Genomic DNA, 11,501 nt, shown 5'->3' on the forward strand with positions numbered 1-11,501 from the left:
CTTCCTTCCTTCCTTCCTTCCTTCCTTCCTTCCTTCCTTCCTTCCTTCCTTTCATCTTCTTTCTCACAGGGTGTCACTCTGTTGCCCAGGCTGGAGTGAAGTGGCACATGATCATCCATCACTGCAACCTCCAACTCAAACACTTGAGTGATCCTCTGGCCCCAGTTTCGCAGGCAGCTGGGACTACAGGCACATGCCACAACGCCAAGCTAATTTTTAAAAATAATTTTTTAAATAGATTCAGAGTCTTGCTATGTTGTCTAGGGTGATCTCAAAGTCCTGGCCTCAAGCAATCCTCCATCCTCAACCTCCCATTACAAGCATGAGCTGCCACTCCTGGACCTCATTTTTTTTTTTTTTGGAGACAGAGTGTCTGTCACCTAGGCTGGAGTGTAGTGACATGATCTCAGCTCACTGCAACCTCTGCCTCCTGGTTTCAAACAATTTTCATGCCTCAGCCTCCCAAGTAGCTGGGATTACAGGCATGGGCCACTATGCCCAGCTAATTTTTTTATTTTTCATAAAGACAGGGTTTCACCATGTTGGCCAGGCTGGTATCGAACTCCTGACTTCAGGTGATCCACCTACTTCGACCTCCCAAAGTTCTGGGATTACAGGTGTGAGCCACCACACCCAACCCCTCATTTTCTTTTTGATTTTTATTTATTTTCCTCTGTTTTTCTTCTTTTGAATTTATGGATGTGTGTGTGGGGATGTATTAAGTCTCTTTTTTCTTTCAATTTTTGTGGAAATTATACACTTATTCTTTGTTATTTTAACAATTACTCTGGCTATTTTAACATGCAAACATAATGAAATTTAGAATTAGCCATTTTTATAACTCACCTTCTGACTAGTTGAAGAAATGAGAGTGCTTTAATATCAAACAGCCAACTCTTTACTTATACACTATTGCTGTTCGTTATAGCATTTTTAGTCTAGCTTCCTCCCTCCTCTCTCTCTCTTTCTCTCTCACTAATCTTTGCTATTTCTCCCTACAATTCAGAATTTTATTTATCGATGAAGTACATATATAATTTATTACAATTCATTTTAATGAAGAACTTTTAGTGGTAAATTGTATTAGTCTTCAGGAAAAAGCACTTTTATTGATACTTTTTTCTCATTACTTAAAAATGGTTTCACTTAATATAGAATTCTATGTTGACAGTAATTTTCTTTCAGGAAGTAGAAAATATTAAGTTACAGTCTTTTGACTTCTATTACTGCTGTTAAGCATTCAGCTACCTCTTACTACTTTGCCCTTAAGGGCTCTTTGTCTTTAATGATCTGCACTTTTATTATGATGTGTCTAGGCAGTTATTTATTCTATTTCTTTATTTGCTGTCTATCCAAGATTATAGGATTAATGTTTTAAGTTCTAGAAAATTCAGAAGTATCATTTATTCAATTATTACCTCTTTCTATTATTTCCTTTTTAAAATAAAACAATATATGTTAGAATTTTCCACTCTCTCACGTATGCCTTTAACCTCATATTTTCTATTTCTTTCTATTTCTATTTCTGGGATGCAATCTTGTTTAACAATTCTAAAACATATTTTTTAGTTTCTAAAAGTTCTATTATTTTTCTTTTCAAAATTCCTTCCATTTGTGATCTTTTGAATGTACTTCTGCTTTAGGCATTAGTAATGAACATTCTGGTTTCCCATTGAGGTTCCCTTCATCAGCTGTTCTGCCTGGTGGCTGCCACCAACAATTTTAGCTACCTCCCTCCTCATACTTTGGGGTCAGGCCACACACTATAAAGGATTGGGAAAAAAATGAAAATATGAAAAACTTACACTTTGTATCAGTCAGGAGAAGGATAATCTTCACACTACAGTTTATGCTCCAGAAGCCGCCCCTTCTCCGTGGGTTAGACCATGACTAGAAGTTTCCTGATACCATTCCCCTGCCCAGCTCTTTTGGTGATCCCCTTCACTTCCTCTGTTACAGGTTTCCCTGATAAGCACTGCTTCAATAAAACATAGTCATCCAAATCCCAGTCTCAAGCACGCTATTGTGGGAACCTGATCTAAGTCAGCATTTTCCTTATCTAATCACAAATACTTTATAGTCCGTATCTAATATATAATGAATGTACAGTTGTTTCTATTGGAGTTCACGTATGATGCCTTGTTTCCTTTGTAGTTTTGTGATTGATAGCTTTGAACTGCTCATTTACCTTGACCTTTTGAATTCTTTGAAAACTGAGTTGTCTGATTTTCCAGAGTTTTTGTTTGCTTCTGCCAGTTGCACAGAATCACTGAGAAGAACATTTAAAATTCTTATTTTTTGTTTTATTCAGATCACATTAGTAGGATTTATCTGAATACATATAATATATAAACATATATTTATAAAAATAAAAACATAAAATATGAAATACATAATACAGTATAAAATCTGTGTGAACATGATCATTAAATATATATTTACATAGTATAAATATAATAAATATTTAAAGCAATTGTATTTTTAAAAAATTTCCTCTAAAGAAAAACAGAATACATGTGCAGGTTTGTTACATAGATATACGTGTGCCATGGTGGTTTGCTGAACCTATTGACCCGTCTTCCAAGTTCCCTCCCCTCACCTTCCACCCCTCAACAGGCCCTGGTGTGTGTTGTTCCCCTCTCTGTGTCCATGTATTCTCAACTCCCACTTATGAGTGAGAACATGCAATATTTGGTTTTCTGATCCTGTGTTAATTTACTGAGGATGATAGCTTCCAGCTTCATCCATGTCCCTGCAAAGGACACGATCTCATTCCTTCTTATGGCTGCATAGTATTCCATGGTGTATATGTACCACATTTTCTTCATCCAGTCTATCAGTGATAGGCATTTGGGTTGGTTCCATGTCTTTGCCATTGTAAATAGTGCTGCAATAAACTAAGTGTGCATGTGTCTTTATACTAGAGTGATTTCTATTCTTCTTCTATATACCCAGTAATGGGATTGCTTGTTCAAATGATATTTCTGGTTCTAGATTGCCATATTGTCTTCCACAATGGTTGAACTAATTTACATTCCCACTAACAGTGTAAAAGCATTCTTATTTCTCCGCAGCCTCACAAGCATCTATTGTTTTCTGACTTTTTAATGATTGCCATTCTGACTGGCATGAGATGGTATCTCATTGTGGTTCTGATTTGCATTTCTCTGATGATCAGTGATGTTGAGCATTTTTTTTATATATTTGTTGGCCACTTAAATGTCTTCTTTTGAGAAGTGTCTTTTCATATCCTTTGTCCATTTTTGGGTGGGGCTGTTTTTTTTCTCGTAAATATGTTTAAGTTCTTTGAAAATTCTGGGTATTAGACTTTTGTCAGATACGTAGATTGGAAAAATTTTCTCCCATTTTGTAGGTTGCCTGTTCACTCTGATTATAGTTTCTTTTGCTGTACAGTAGCTCTTTAGTTTAATTAGATTCCATTTGTCAATTTTGGTTTTTGTTGCAATTGTTTTTGGTGTTTTAGTCATGAAGTATTTGCCCATGCCTGTGTCCTGAATGGTATTGCCTAGATTTTCTTTTAAAGTTTTTATGGTTTTTGGTTTTACACTTAAGTCTTTAATCCACCTTGAATTAATTTTTGTATAAGGTGTAAACAAAGGGTCCTGTTTCCATTTTCTGCATATGGCTAGCCAATTTTTCCAGCACTATTTACTGAATAGAAGATCCTTTACCCTTGCTTGTTTTTGGCAGGTTTGTTGAAGATCAGATGATTGTAGATGTGTGGTGTTATTTCTGATGTCTCTGTTCTGCTCCAGTGGTCTATATGTCTGTTTTGGTACTAGTACCATGTTGTTTTGGTTACTGTTGCCTTGTAGTATAGTTGAAGTTAGGTAGCCTGATGCCTCCAGCTTTGTTCTTTTTGCTTAGGACTGTCTTGGCTATACGAGGTCTTCTTTGATTCCATATGTAATTTAAAATAGTTTTTTCTAATTTTGTGAAGAATGTCAATGGTAGTTTGACAGAAATAGCATTGAATTTATGAATTATTTTGGGCAGTATGGCCATTTTCAGGATATTAATTAATTCTTCCTCTCCATGAGGATAGAATGTTTTTCTATTTGTTCCTGTCCTCTCTTTATTTTTATTTTTTGAGCAGTGGTTTGTAGTTCTCCTTGAAGAAGTCATTCACTTCCCTTGTTAACTGTATTTTTTTTTTTTTTTTTTTTTGAAACGGAGTCACGCTCTATCGCCCAGGCTGGAGTGCAGTGGCCAGATCTCAGCTCACTGCAAGCTCCGCCTCCCAGGTTTACGCCATTCTCCTGCCTCAGCCTCCCGAGTAGCTGGGACTACAGGCGCCTGCCACCTCGCCCGGCTAGTTTTTTGTATTTTTTAGTAGAGACGGGGTTTCATGGTGTTAGCCAGGATGGTCTCGATCTCCTGACCTCGTGATCCACCCGTCTCGGCCTCCCAAAGTGCTGGGATTACAGGCTTGAGCCACCGCGCCCAGCCATTTCATTCTCTTTGTAGCAATTGTCAATGGGGATTCATTCACGATTTGGCTCTCTGCTTGCCAATTTGTGTAGGAATGCTAGCAATTTTTGCACATTGATTCTGTATCCTAGGACTTTACTAAAGTTGCTTATCAGTTTAAGAAGGTTTTTGGCTGAGATGATGGGATTTTCTAGACATAAGATCATGTCATCTGCAACAAAGATAATTTGACTTCCTCTCTTCTTGTTTATATATATACACTTTATTTATTTCTCTTGCCTGATTACCCTGGCCAGAACTTCCAATACTATTTTGAAAAGGAGTGGTGAGAGAGGGCATCCTTGTCTTGTGCCACTTTTCAAGGGGAATGTTTCTAGATTTTGCTCATTCAGCATTATATTGTCTGTTGGTTTGTCATATACAGCTCTTATTATTTTGAGGTTTGTTCTATCAATAACTAGTTTATTGAGAGTTTTTAACATGAGGGGATGTTGAATTTTTTCAATGGCCTTTTCTGCATCTGTTGAGATAATCATGTGGTTTTCATCTTTAATTCTGTTTATGTGATGAATCACCCATATTTATTTGCATATGTTGAACCAACCTGGCATCCTGGGGATGAAACCAACTTGATCGTGGTAGATAAGTTTTTTCATGTGCTGCTGGATTGCTTTGGCCAGTATTTTATTGAGGATTTCTGCATTGATGTTCATCAATGTTATTGTCCTAATGTTTTCCCTTTTTTTGCTGTAGCTCAGCCCGGTTTTGGTGTTAAGATGATGCTGGCATCATAAAACAAGTTAGGGAGGAGTCCTTCCTTTTCTTTTCTTTTCTTTCTTTGTTTTTTTTTGTTTTTTTTTGTTTTTTTTTTTTTTTGTAATAATTTGGTAGAAATGTTACCAGCTCTTATTTGTACCTCTGGTAGAATTCAGCTGTGAATCCATCTGGTCCTGGGCTTTGGTTGGTTAGTAGGATATTTATTACTGCCTCAAATAGAGAACTCATTATTGGTCTTTCAATTATTATTTCAATAATAATGAAGACATGATAGGGATTTCATGTCTTCCTAGTTTGTTCTTGGGAGGGTGTATATGTCTAGGAATGTATCAATTTCTTCTAGATTTTCTAGTTTATCTGCATAGAGGTGTTTATAGTATTCTCTGTAGGTTGTTTCTATTTCTGTGTGGTCAGTGGTGATATCCTCATTATAATTTCTGAAATTGTTTAATGATTCCTCTCAATTTCCTTCTTTATTATTCTAGCTAACAATCTATTTTATTGATTTTTTTTCAAAAAATCTGGTCCTGAATTTGTTAATTTTTTGAAGGGTTTTTCTTGCCTCTATCTCCTTCAATTTAACTCTGATCTTGTTTATTTCTTGTCTTCTGCTAACTTTGAAGTTTGTTTGCTTTTGGTTCTCTGGTTATTTTAGTTGTGATGTTATTGTGTGAATTTGAGATCTTTCTAGCTTTTTGATGTGAGCATTTAGTGCTATAAATTTCCCTCTTAACACTACTTTAGCTGTGTCACAGAGATTCTGCTACATTGTCTCTCTCTTCTTATTAGTTTTGAAGAACTTCTTGATGTCTGCCTTAATTTTATTATTTCCCCAAGAGTCATTCAGGAGCAGGTTGTTCAATTTCCATGTAGTTGTGTGGTTTTGAGTGCATTTCTTAGTTTTGAGTTCTAATTTGATTGTGCTCTAGTCTGAGAGATTGTTATAATTTCATTTCATTTGCATTTGCTGAGGAATATTTTACTTTGTATTATGTGATCAATTTTAAAGTAAGTGCCATGTGGCAATGAGAAGAATGTATATTCTGTTTATGGGTGGAGAATTCTATAGATATCTGTCAGGTCCACTTGATCCAGAACTGATTCAGGTCCTAAATATATTTGTTAATTTTCTGTTTCAATTGTTATCTAATATTGTCAGTGGGGTGTTAAAGTCTCCTACAATTACTACGTTGTAGTCTAAGTCTCTTTGTAGATCTCTAAGAACTTGCTTTATGAATCTGGATGCTCCTGTATAGGGTGCATATATATTTAGAATAGTTAACTCTTCTTGGTGAATTGAACCCTTTACCGTTATGTAATGTCCTTCTTAGTCTTTTCGTTTTTTAATCTTTGTTGGTTAAAATCTGCTTTGTCAGAAACTGGGATTGAAACCCTTGCTTTTTTCTGTTTTCCATTTTCTTCATAAATTTTTCTCCATCCCTTTATTTTGAGACTATGTGTGTCTTTGCAGGTGAGATGGATCTCTTGAAGACAGCATACCAATGAGGTATGGCTCTTTATCCAGCTTACATTCTGTGTCTTTTAATTGAGGCGTTTAGCCAATATACATTTAGGGTTAGTATTGTTATGTGTGAGTTTGATCCTATCATCATCATGCTACATGGTTATTTTGCAGATGTGTTTATATGGTTGCTTCACAGTATCATTGGTCTGTGTACTTCAGTGTGTTTTTGTACTGGCTTATAACAATTTTTCTTTTCATATTTAGTGCTTCCTTCAGGAGCTCTTGCAATACAGGCCTGGTGGTGACAAATTCTCTCAGCATTAAGATCTGAAAAGGATCTTATTTCTCAGTATTAAGATCTGAAAAGGATCTTATTTCTCCTTTGCTTATTAAGCATAGTTTGGTCAGATATAAAATTCTAGGTTGGAAATTCTTTTATTTAAGAATGTTGAATATTGGTCCCCAATCTCTTCTGGTTTGTAGGGTTTCCACTGATAGATCTGCTGTTTGTGTGATGAGCTTCCCTTCATAGGCAACCTAGCCTTTCTCTCTTGCTATTCTTAACATTTTTTCTTTCATTTTGACCTTGGGGAATCTTATGATTATGTGTCTTGGGGTAGATCTTCTCATGGAGTATCTTACTGGGGTTCTCTGGATTTCCTAAATTTGAGTGTTGGCCTATCTTGCTAGGTTGGGGGAGTTCTCCTGGATGATATCCTGAAGTATGTTTTCCAACTTGATTCCATTTTCCTCATCTCTTTCAGGTACCCCAATCAGTCAGAGGTTCAGTCTCTAGAAAATCTATATTTCTCAAAGGTTTTGTTCATCCTTCTTCATTCTTTTTCTCTATTCTTGTCTGCCTATCTTATTCCAGAAAGGTATTTTTAGAGCTCTGAGATTCTTTCCTCTGCTTGGTCTATTCTGCCATTGATACTTATGATTGCATTGTGAGGTTCTTGTATTGTATTTCTCAGCTCCCTGAGGTTGGTTATGCTCCTCTCTAAATTGGCTATTCTCTCTATCAGCTCCTGCATTCTTTTATCATAATCTCTAGCTTATTTGCATTGGGTTACAACTTGCTCTTTTAGCTCAGTAAAGTTTATCCTTACCCACCTTCTGCAGCCTACGTCTGTTATTCAGCCATCTCAGCTGCAGCCCAGTTCTGTGCCCTTGCTGGAGAGGTGTTGCAGTCATTTGGAGGAGAAGAAATACTCTGGCTTTTTAAATTTTTAGTATTTTTGCATTTTTTTTTTTTTCTTATCTTTGTGGGTTTCTCTACCTTTGATGTTTGTGGTTGCTGAGCTTTGATTAGGGTTTTTGTGGGGTCTTTGTTGATGTTGCTGTTATTTTCTGTTTGTTTGTTTTTCCTTTAAGAGTAAAACCACTTTTCCGTAGAGCTGCTGTTGTTTCCTGGGGGTCCACTCCAGACCCCAGTTGCCTTGGTTTTTCCTGAACCAGGAAATATCACCAGTAAAGGCTGTAAAATAGCAAAGATGGCAACCTGCTCCTTCCTCTGTAGGCTCTGCACTAGAGGGGTAGTGTACCTGTTCCTGGCCTGAATGTGCCCGTAGGGGGTGGCTGCAGACCCCTGTTGGAAGGCCTCACCCAATCAGGAGCAACAGGATCAGGGACCTGCTTAAAGAAGTGGTCTGGCTGCTTTTGGTAGAGCAGATGTATTGTGTTGGGGGAGATCCTTCCTTGTCCAGACCCTTCGGACTCTCCAAAGCTGGCAGGCTGGAATGGCTAAGTTGACCAAACCACAGAGATGGATGGCTGCCCCTCCTGATCAGAAGCTCCATTCCAGGGAGAGATCAGAGCTTTGTCTATGTAACTCTGGCTGAAGTGACTGAAGCCCCCACAGGGACATCCCACCCAGGACATCCCTGGCCACACTATTTTGCCTCCACTCCAAACCTTATGTTGCTATTTTCAGTGTCTAAACTTCTGATCATCTAGAGATTCAGGCACAGCATCTACAGAGCTCTTTAAGCCATAAAAAAATTCTGTCTTCATCTCTACAGCCATCTTCTTGCCAAAATAAGTGAGGAAAGATTATGTGAGTACCTGGATTCCAGCAGGAGCTAAGCTGGCCGAGTTTGCTTAAGTGAGTTCTTTCACACACAACCCCATATACACTTTGGATAGAAAATTCAGTGAGGTTTTTTATTTCTTCTATCATTGTTGTTGGGTTCTGATTACTTCCATCTGGCTTCAGCGGGTCAAACTGGACCTCTGGGGAAGAGCACAACTCTTCTTGGGGTGCACAGCAGGTCAGGCTCCTCAAGTGAGCTGGAGCTATTTTTGCAGGGTGTGCAGGGTGGGATCAGAGGATGGGATGCCCCAAAGCTCATGTAGGTGGGCAGTGGGAGGTTGTCTGCTAACATGCTGAGTGCATGGGGGCTGTAGCCAGCCACTTGAGAACTTCAAACTCCACTTTTCCGCACTGTGCATATATATGAAAAAAATCTATATTAAAATATATTAAAATAAATATTTATATGAAAATATACATATTAATATATATTTATTTAAAAAATATATGAGAATAAATGATATTAAATATGCATAATTTATTGCAAATATTTTATTAAAATATATATTAAAAATATATTTATAGTAAAATATATAGAAATATGTATTTATAGTTAACATATAGTAAATGTATAGATATATTTATAGTTGTATATATATATTTATATTTGACACAGGGTCCCCTTCTGCAGTGGGGAGTGCAGTGGCACAATCTCAGCTCACTGCACCCTCTCCCCACTGCTAGACTGCTAGCTAGACTAACAAAGAAAAAAGAGATAAGAATCAAATAGACACAATAAAAAATTATGAAGGGGAGATAGCAACACTGACCCACAGAAATACAAACTGCCATCAGTGAATACTATAAACACCTCTGCACAAATAAACTAGAAAATCTAGAAGAAATGAATACATTCCTGGACACATACACCCTACCAAAATTAAACAAGGGAGAAGTCGAATCCATGAACAGACCAATAACAAGTTCTGAAATTGAGGCAGTAATTAATAGCCTACCAATCAAAAAAAGCTGAGGACAAGATGGATTCACAGCTGAATTCTACCAGAGAGGAGCTGGTACTATTCCTTCTGAAACTATTCCAAACAATTGAAAGGGATACACTCCTCCCTAACTCATTTTATGAAGCCAGGATCATCCTGATACCAAAATCAAGAGAGCACACAAAATAAGAAAATTTCAGGCAATATCCCTGATGAACATCAATGCAAAAATCCTCAATAAAATACTCACAAACCGAATCCAACAGCACATCAAAAAACGTATTCACCATGATCAAGTCAGCTTCATCCCTGGGATGCAAGGCTGGTTCAACATACACAAATCAATAAAGGTAATCCATCACATAAACAGAACCAAAGACAAAAACCACATGATTATCTCAATAGATACAGGAAGGGTCTTTGATAAAATTCAACATCTCTTCATGTTAAAAACTCTCAATAAACTGGATATTGCTGCACATATCTCAAAAGAATAAGAGCTATGTATGACAGACTTACAGCCAACATTATGTTGAATGGACAAAAGCCAGAAGCATCCCCTTTGAAAACCAGTATGAGACAAGGATGCCCTCTCTCACCACTCCTATTCAAAATAGTATTGGAAGTTCTGGCGAGTGCAATCAGGCGAAAGAAATAAATAAAGGGTATTCAAATAGGAACAGAAGTCAAATTGTCTGTGTTTGCAGATGACATAATTTTATACATAGAAAATCCCATCATCTCAGCCCCAAAACTCCTTGAACTGATATGCAACTCCAGCAAAGTCTCAGGATACAGAATCAATGTGCAAAAATCACAAGCATTCCTTTACACCAACAATAGGCAAGCAGACAGCCGAATCATGAATCAATTCCTGTTCAAAATTGCTACAAAGAGAATAAAACACCTAGGAATACAGCTAACAAAGGAAGTGAATCACTTCTTCAAGGAGAACTACAAACCACTGGTCAAGGAAATAAGAGAGGACACAAACAAATGGAAAAACATTCCATCCTCGTGGATAGGAAGAATCAATATCCTGAAAATGGCTATACGGCCAAAAGTAATTTAGAGATTCAATGCTGTTTCCATCAAACTACCATTGACATTCTTCCTCAAATTAAGGAAAACTATTTTAAATCACATATGGAGTCAAAGATGACCTCCTATAGCCAAGACAATCCTAAGCAAAAAGAACAAAGCTAGAGGCATCAGGCTACCTAACTTCAAACTGTACTATAAGGCTACAGTAACCAAAACAGCATGGTATGGTACTGGTACCAAAACAGACACATAAACCACTGGAGCAGAACAGAGACCTTAGAAATAACACCACACATCTACAAACATCTGCTCTTTGACAAACCTGACAAAAAACAAGCAATGGGGAAAATATCTCCGATTCAGTAAATGGTGCTGGGAAAACTGCCCAGCCAAACGTAGAAAATGGAAACTGGACCCCTTCCTTACACCTTATACAAAAATTACCTCAAAATGGAATAAAGACTTAAATGTAAAACCCAAAACCATAAAAAAACCTAGAAGAAAACCTAGGCAATACCATTCAGGACATAGGCAAGGGAAGAGACTTCCTGACAAAGAAGTCAAAAGCAATTGCAACAAAAGCCAAAATTGACAAATGGGATCTAATTAAACTAAAGAGCTTCTGTACAGCAAAAGAAATTATGATCAGAGAACAGGCAACCTACAAAATAGGAGAATAGTTTTGTAATCTACCCACCTGACAAAGGTCTAATATCCAGAATTTACAAAG

This window comes from Piliocolobus tephrosceles, chromosome 11 (genome assembly GCF_002776525.5).
Source record: "Piliocolobus tephrosceles isolate RC106 chromosome 11, ASM277652v3, whole genome shotgun sequence".
NCBI classification, from domain to species: Eukaryota; Metazoa; Chordata; class Mammalia; order Primates; family Cercopithecidae; genus Piliocolobus; species Piliocolobus tephrosceles.